Source organism: Macrobrachium nipponense, chromosome 40, assembly GCF_015104395.2.
Source record: "Macrobrachium nipponense isolate FS-2020 chromosome 40, ASM1510439v2, whole genome shotgun sequence".
Classification (NCBI taxonomy): domain Eukaryota; kingdom Metazoa; phylum Arthropoda; class Malacostraca; order Decapoda; family Palaemonidae; genus Macrobrachium; species Macrobrachium nipponense.
The window spans coordinates 23709305-23716903 of NC_061101.1; the positions used below are offsets into that span (position 1 = coordinate 23709305).

At 34.7% G+C, this 7599-nt stretch overlaps 1 protein-coding gene across 3 annotated transcripts in view; it reads right to left on the reverse strand.

The window, feature by feature from the left end:
- LOC135211997 (uncharacterized) overlaps positions 1-6998 on the reverse strand; it is a 127531-nt gene extending 120533 nt beyond the window's left edge. For 2 of the 3 annotated variants that reach the window (XR_010313804.1, XM_064245267.1), the window contains exon 1: positions 6614-6997. The gene's annotated coding sequence lies outside the window, so the exon portion shown is untranslated. Of the gene's footprint in view, positions 1-6613 lie in introns of all 3 variants that reach the window. The other variant, XM_064245269.1, reaches the window with a different exon arrangement.
- Positions 6999-7599: the final 601 nt, after the last annotated feature.

A 7599-nucleotide genomic window follows, 5' to 3' on the forward strand; every position in this document is an offset into this window, starting at 1 on the left:
GGCTATGATTCTCTCTCTCTCTCTCATAAGCCAGGAGAGCTAACTTCTCTCACTGCTTTGTCGATCATATAATTAGAGGCAAAAGAGAGAGAGAGAGAGAGAGAGAGAGAGAGAGAGAGAGAGAGAGAGAGAGAGAGAGAGAGAGAGAATGATCACATTAACGATTATCATCATTCACAGAGAACAGGCTTAAAAATTCATTGCCTTGCAATGCGAGTTTCCAAAGAATGCAAAACTCATATAGGGAAAAAGAGATATCAGAGAAAAATATAACGAATGAAAATTGAGGAAAATCAATCATAAAATAAATACACATTTACAAAGTATTGCTGATAATAAATTCCTCCTCAACCCCAACCCCCAAAATAATCGCTTCATATCAACACTTTCCTGAAAACAGCTGTAACAGACCACTAAATTCATTTTGTTTTAATAGAGTAGATATAAGATTATTAAACTCATCCTTCCTATCGTTGCTAGTTAAAGGCGAAAGGGTACAAGACTGTAACACACCAATGTGGATAGCCCTATTTTTCTACACATGAGTATTAAGGCTTTACTTATACTAGACACAGGCTCTCTTAGCCTCTGCAAATTAATAACGAATGAGATATTGCTAAAGTTTATTACATACTAATTTGGGAACCATTTCCTTATGCAATTATATATTCTCTCTATCTCTACAGACACCCATTAACAATATATATATATATTATTATATTATAGATTATTATATTATATATATATATATTATAATATACTATATCACATAACAGATAATCCAATACCACAGGACGGGATAACAGAAACAGAAATTGTCCATTAAGAATTGGGAAACATAAATAAAAAAAATGAATGTAGATAATAAAATTATATATATATAATATATAATTATATAAACAGATAGTCTTTACACAGGACGGGATAACAGAAACAGAAATTGTCATTAATAATTTGGAAACAATAAAATAAATGAATGTAGATGAATAAAACGGAGACGCGGGAATTAATGTAAAACAAAATCTGATAATTCAAACCAACAATAATAATAATAATAATAATAAAAGAGAGAGAGAGAGAGAGAGAGAGAGAGAGAGAGACGAGAGAGAGAGAGGAGAAGGAGAGAGAGAGAGAGAGAGAGAGAGAGAGAGAATGACTTATTCATTCATCCGTAATAGGGAAGATATTTACCAGTCAGTACCTGACCAAGAGAAATTTGCAAACGTCTACCGATTTAAATTTCAGCTGACTGACCACAACACACTTCCCGAATTATCTTGATCTCTTCGCTCTCCTTGATACGCGGAATGAACACAAAACGATACGTGTAGCGCGTGATGTCGAGACCGACGTAGATCATCCCGTCAATTTCCCAAGAAACACTGAAATACGATGTCAGTCAGAACTGCTAAAATTGGATAAATTGCGTACATTCTTGTTTGGTGTCAGTCCCGACGTACGTATGTACACACTCCCACTGCTACGGATACGGGAAGAGGTAGGTCATTTTTTTTATCCAAGTGACTCCTTTCATTATTTCCCTAACTCCTTTCGTTTTCAATTCGTCCCTCACATTTTTTTTTATTTATTTATTCGCCATATCACCACAGTTGTCTGTGGCAAAATAGGATTTGTTTGCATGGTGTTTTAATGTTGCATGGAACCAGTGGTTATTCAGCAACGGGACCAACGGCTTTACGTGACTTCCGAACTACGTCGAGAGTGAATTTCTATCACCAGAAATACACATCTCTCACTCCTCAATGGAATGCCTGGAAAACGAACTCGCGGCCACCGAGGTGGCACGCCAACACCATACCGACCACGCCACTACTGAGGCGCTTTGTGGCATAATAGGATCTCGTTCCTTCACTATTACGGAAAGCTAAATTTATACATACACAGATAAGTTTTGTTTTCTTAGGAAAGGACTGGCGATGAAAGTTATCTAGACTAGAATATATTCACAAAAATTATCATGCGTTCATGCAGACCTTTGTTGCAACACAAAAAGAAATTCTTATGGTGATCATCTGTATTTTCTGCATAGGTTAATGCTCTTGTTTGTTGTGAATATTAATATCGTTTATTATTATTCTGTAGCCTCTGGTACTACTGTGTAATCATACGATTTAAACCATCATTATTTTTACTAATACCCGTGCTGGTTTTTTTCTTTCGTATTTTTCTTCCTTCTTCTTCTTACTATTGTTAGTAGTGAATCTGTCACATCAAGTGATATGTGTCTTTTAATATTATGCGATTTCCTCACAACTGGTTAGTTCTGCATTTAGGTATTTACCGTTCGGACTCAGTGTTTACAGAACTAAACGTTCAGAAAATAGAGAGGAATTGAGATGTTAAAAGGTATTTGTTGGTTTAATAATAATAATAATAATAATAATAATAATAATAATAATAATAATAATAATAATAATAATAATAATAACACATCATCCATAGCAAGAGAAATTCTACGGTGAGAAGATTTCACCTTGATGTTCTACCAGGTGGAATATTATCTCGGCCTGCAATTCATCTGGTAAGCAAGTCAGACCTGCTCCCACAGCCTAAATAGAATGGAAATGTATGTAACGGTCAATGTATCTTTTATAGATGCTTGTGAGTGAATGCTTCTGATTTGCTTTACCCATATACACACATATAGATACTGTATATTTATAATTATATATAATATATAACAAAACATACACCCGTACTTCGGTCGCTGCCACATTAATAGTTCAACTAATGGATCTATGCTAAACAAATTTGTATGGGTCCTGTAATGACAAAGCCCCGTTATATCGAAGTTAATTTTTTCTTTATTAAAAGTTGATTCAATAGTGTAAAGTTTCTTTCAATTTTTATGATATGAATAAAACATTTTTGTCTATTCAAGACGCAATTCAGGGGTCATTTACAAGGGAATAAGATGGATTTATCTGTACAAAGTGTATAATGTTAATGCAGACAAAATATGAAAGTCTGACAAACAATGCACTTTATAGATGAGTGGTGAAAATAAACATGAAAATGGAACTAGAACAAAATTAAAGCTATTATCTAGTTTTCTTAAGATTATAGAGCAGATTCAATATTACTATAACATACACTGAAACTTAAGAAGAGCAAGACCGCTTGTTAGCTAGAATGTTAGTTCATTTAAGGAAATTGCAGCTTCCTACGGAGTCAGCGAAACTTGTTAGGAGTTGGCAGCTTAATGATGATTGGGAGAACGTACCATGTCTGAGAAGCATCATTAAATTTCATATAATTATTACTAACGTGATCAGCATGAAAGCTTACTTAACTCAATTTCTCCATCAAATCCATTTTGTCTGCTAGTAACGCTACCGAGTTGTGAGACACAAAAAAAAAAAAAAAAAAAAAAAAAAAAAAAAAAAAAAAAAAAAAAAAAAAAAATTTGCAAATACAAGAGTATATAGCAAAGCCGCTGAAGTAGTCTAAAAATGGGGTTCAGATACATACTATCTTTAAGTAGGCTTTTATATATTTCCCATATATTTTAACACATAATAGAATAAATTATACTGAATACTAGAAGAAACATTTAATTGTCAACATTCTCCAAAGACTAGACCCTACTCACATGGGATTGATGAAAAATTACATGAGAACCTTATCAGACAGGTAAGTAATTTAAATGGAACAGCCACTATCGGTTTGAGTGAGGATAATTCTTCAGTTTAGTTCACCCTAAGCCTTTAATTTGATGATGCCATGCTGTTGCTTGTATACTTCTAAAGGTAAGCCTGTCAATAAATAATGTCTCATGCTAATATGTCTTGTACCTGACCAGGAAACACAGCATCTCTTAAAAGTACAAAAATGTATCCTAAAGGTCATGAAATCATAGGCCTAGTTCAACACAACAGTAACAGAACTATCACTTCACTTCTACTCAAAATGCTGCAATATCAATAATGCATTTAAAACGATCTAAACAAATAAGTTAAAAATTATATGTCGTTCATTTAAGAATACTGACCTATAACCCATATACATACATGTATTTACCAGATATATGCATTATCCTCAAATGTAAGGCAGAGAAAATGTATTAAACTTTTGGCACTCCACTAAACATTAACATGGTTCCATTAAAAAAATTCTACATGTTAGTTGAATTGTCCTACAAGGAATGACCTCCAAACAATTTTTTACTTATCTAATTTATAAACGTGGAAACGTACGGAAAAATCCTGGTGTGTACTTAAGAAAGAGCAATAGCTACAGTTGCAGATATAAACACAGACATAAGCAGAAAAAGGGCAGCCAAAGTAACACAACATTGCTTTCAAGCACTTAAAGTATTCTGAAATTAACACAAAAACCAGGCTATTGTTTGCTCCAATTTCCGTTGAAAGTTATGGGAAATATACTAAACCGTTTTACATTATACTGTGCGCATCTGAAACCCAATCAAAATACTGGCTTTGGTAGTAGTGCTACTGAACACAATTTATCATGGTCTTTCAACTGGGTAGCATCATGAACAGAAATAACATACATTCGACAGAAACAAATTGTGTTATTAAGCCACCAACTACGAAGAACATTTTCGCCAGATTAAAAAATAAGTGTATGTATAGTACAGATGTTCATCCCACCAAAATTATTTTCAGAAATAAATTCAGTAAAACTAAACTAACTTTCTTCGAATCATCATTATCCAGAAGTCTTTATTTGAAGGACTTAGGGCAGAGATCTTAAGACTGTAGCTTTTGCCTAACCTAGCCCTAAGCATTACTGGACCAATGAATATTAATGCAGATTGAGAATTCCAAAGCTTGCAGACTGTTTGATGAGCTGTTCTAAGAAATAAACGTATTAAAATTTTTTGAAGATATTTAAGAGAAACTAAAAACATGTCAGTTTAAGAACAGCTATGATATATTAAAAACAATCAAAAAGCAACTAATACATAACTACAAATAAAAATCAATGGGCTTGCTTTTCAGATTTAGTGAAGGCAAGGAAGAGGACATCCAAAAATCAACATAGATGATGATAGAAACAAATACAGAGTTCCTACAGAAATGTATCAATTACATATTACAAAAAATTGTTTCCAAAATATTTCCCATAACTTTCAAATGTCTTGACCAGTCTGGTACCTCAAGGGGAAAAAAAATTGTACTGAAAAATAAAACAATTGACCGCAAAACTTCTTTCAGCTACTGCAAGAAACTGCATAAATGTTTCCAACCCAAAACCAAAACTTGGACCTTTCAACAAAAATGCATTAAAGAAACTAACAGCCCAACATCAGCTCATGATTAACAGTTTCAAAAATCAAAGAACAAAAGGCACAGTCATATATACCCTGACCATCACAGGAATACATTAAGGTGGCAGTTAATTACTCTGGACATTTTCGGACCCCTGTAATCCAGACAGACTTACACAAACTACTAAACATGTTTGGAGAGAGATCAAAGACTGTAATTAAGGGACCTGATAATGGATTGGAGTATTTCTGGCAATAGGTATATATGTATCTGGGTGTATCTTGGTATCTTTTTGTTACCCAATACCAGAGGACCAATTGCTGTGCCATTTTTCACAGTAGCAAAGCAGCTGTCCCCTCTTTAGTTTGAAATCCAGTGGCCTTCAACACCAAGGCAAGCCAAGAATGAATTAGATGTTCGTCCTCGTGTTACTTCTGCCATTTCTATTAAGGTAAGATTTATTGAATGTTTTTAAAGTAACACAATCCACCTAGTTCAGTAAAAGTTTCCAGGGAGGTGAAGCTACCCTGTCCAGGTAAGAGCTAGCACCTACGCTAGGTTAAGTGGGAATTTTCCATGGACACCACTGCTTAGTCCTTGAGTTAGGTAAGGACATGAAGCCCTAGGCCTAGGTTGGGTTAGAGTATGATACAACCCTATCAATTAATTGGGCAAAGGGCTCAAGAGGGTAAGGGCCCCATCCCAGTTAAGGGCCCGAGCCCTAGGTAAGTCAGGTAAGGTAAAATACTTATACTATATCACCGTAGCCTACCTACTACCTATAGCTACTCTGTTTTTTTCCACCTGTCCATCCGCCTGTGGTGTTTGCGCATGGTAACACTGCTTCCTGGGCTTTGAATAATATCCTATTTCGAATCTTAACGGTGTAATTCGCATACAGTAAATTATTAAAACACTTTTCAGTTGCAAACGTACAGCCAGACATTCTTTTATTTACCTAAAACTTACACAAAGCGTAACTACCTAGTATTTACAATCTGGGACGCAATGTTACCTTGCGAAAACACCACAGGCGGATGGACAGATGGAAAAAACTGAGTATAGATACCTATTTCACTCGTTTTTTTATTTCTTCCCCCAAACCGAAAACCATGATTTTCCCACTGTGGTCCCCGACAACTGTAGGATAGCCTAGGCTAAAGCCTATACCTAGCTAGGATGTGGTTCGAGTATCTCTTAAACTAATACTTTAATGAAATGATCCCCAGAAAGTTCAACGAATACATTAGTAAAGACATAAGGAAATCATATTTTCAACAAATGCAATTAGCCTACCTACTAGCCTAGGCCTATGGTTGAAAGTGGCCTTAGAGTTTAACCAAAATAAAACAACTCACCTCAGATTTTCTTTCAGCTACAGCAGAAAATTGAACTTAAAACTTCAGCTTAGTCAAACCACTCACAACATCTCAGAACACCACATTAAACAAATTAATAGGCCTACATCAGGCGTTATGTCTCCACTTCAAAAATCGCGGATTACGGCACACACACGCCAATTCCTTCACAGGAGTCCACCACGTACAGATTCCCTTACAACGGCTCACCCGCTCTTTAATGGGGTACTTTTAAACGTAACAAAACTAATGTTAAAGTGTTTAATACGCATCAAAAGATATCCAGAGAGAAGTGTCAATGCCATGATCTAGGACGTACGTACATTTAGTATAAACGCTGTCGAAGAATCGACGTGAAATGAATATTCTGTACTACTCTAAGAGTGATACTCCAATTCGACCTCGTTATGGACACTATCGGAGAAATAAAATCGTACATAGAAAAACATAATATAGACAAAGATTGGGATTGAGAAAAATTATTTAAGTAAAAAGAGGACACACTAAATCGTGTATTTATTAAGGGAAAATAAATAAGGTTGGCCAGTGTCTGAAAATGCTTTTTAACACCATTCATTGTCTATCATACCTGATGTAATCATCATCAATGTTTATTTTTGAAGAAAATTCTATCGGCCCTCGTCCAGTCCATCACGTTATTATATTTCATTCGTCAGTTATACTTACAGCTTTGTTGAATGACTGGTTTTTATGTCTTAGCTGTATTCAACTTCAGTCCATTTTTGGAGCCTTCGTTGCTTCTTGAAGTGACCTTCGTCTTATGTCGAAATTCTGGAATTTTGCCACATTTAATGAAAATCATTCTTGTTTTAAAACATTTGTTTCAAAATGGAAATTGTATTTTTGCCAACGCTTATAATTTCTTTGTTCAGCTAAAAATTTGGTTAAAAATTACCAAATATAATATTGCATTATCCACACTTCTTACATATCAGCGGAGACTTTATAATCATTACCGAAAAAAA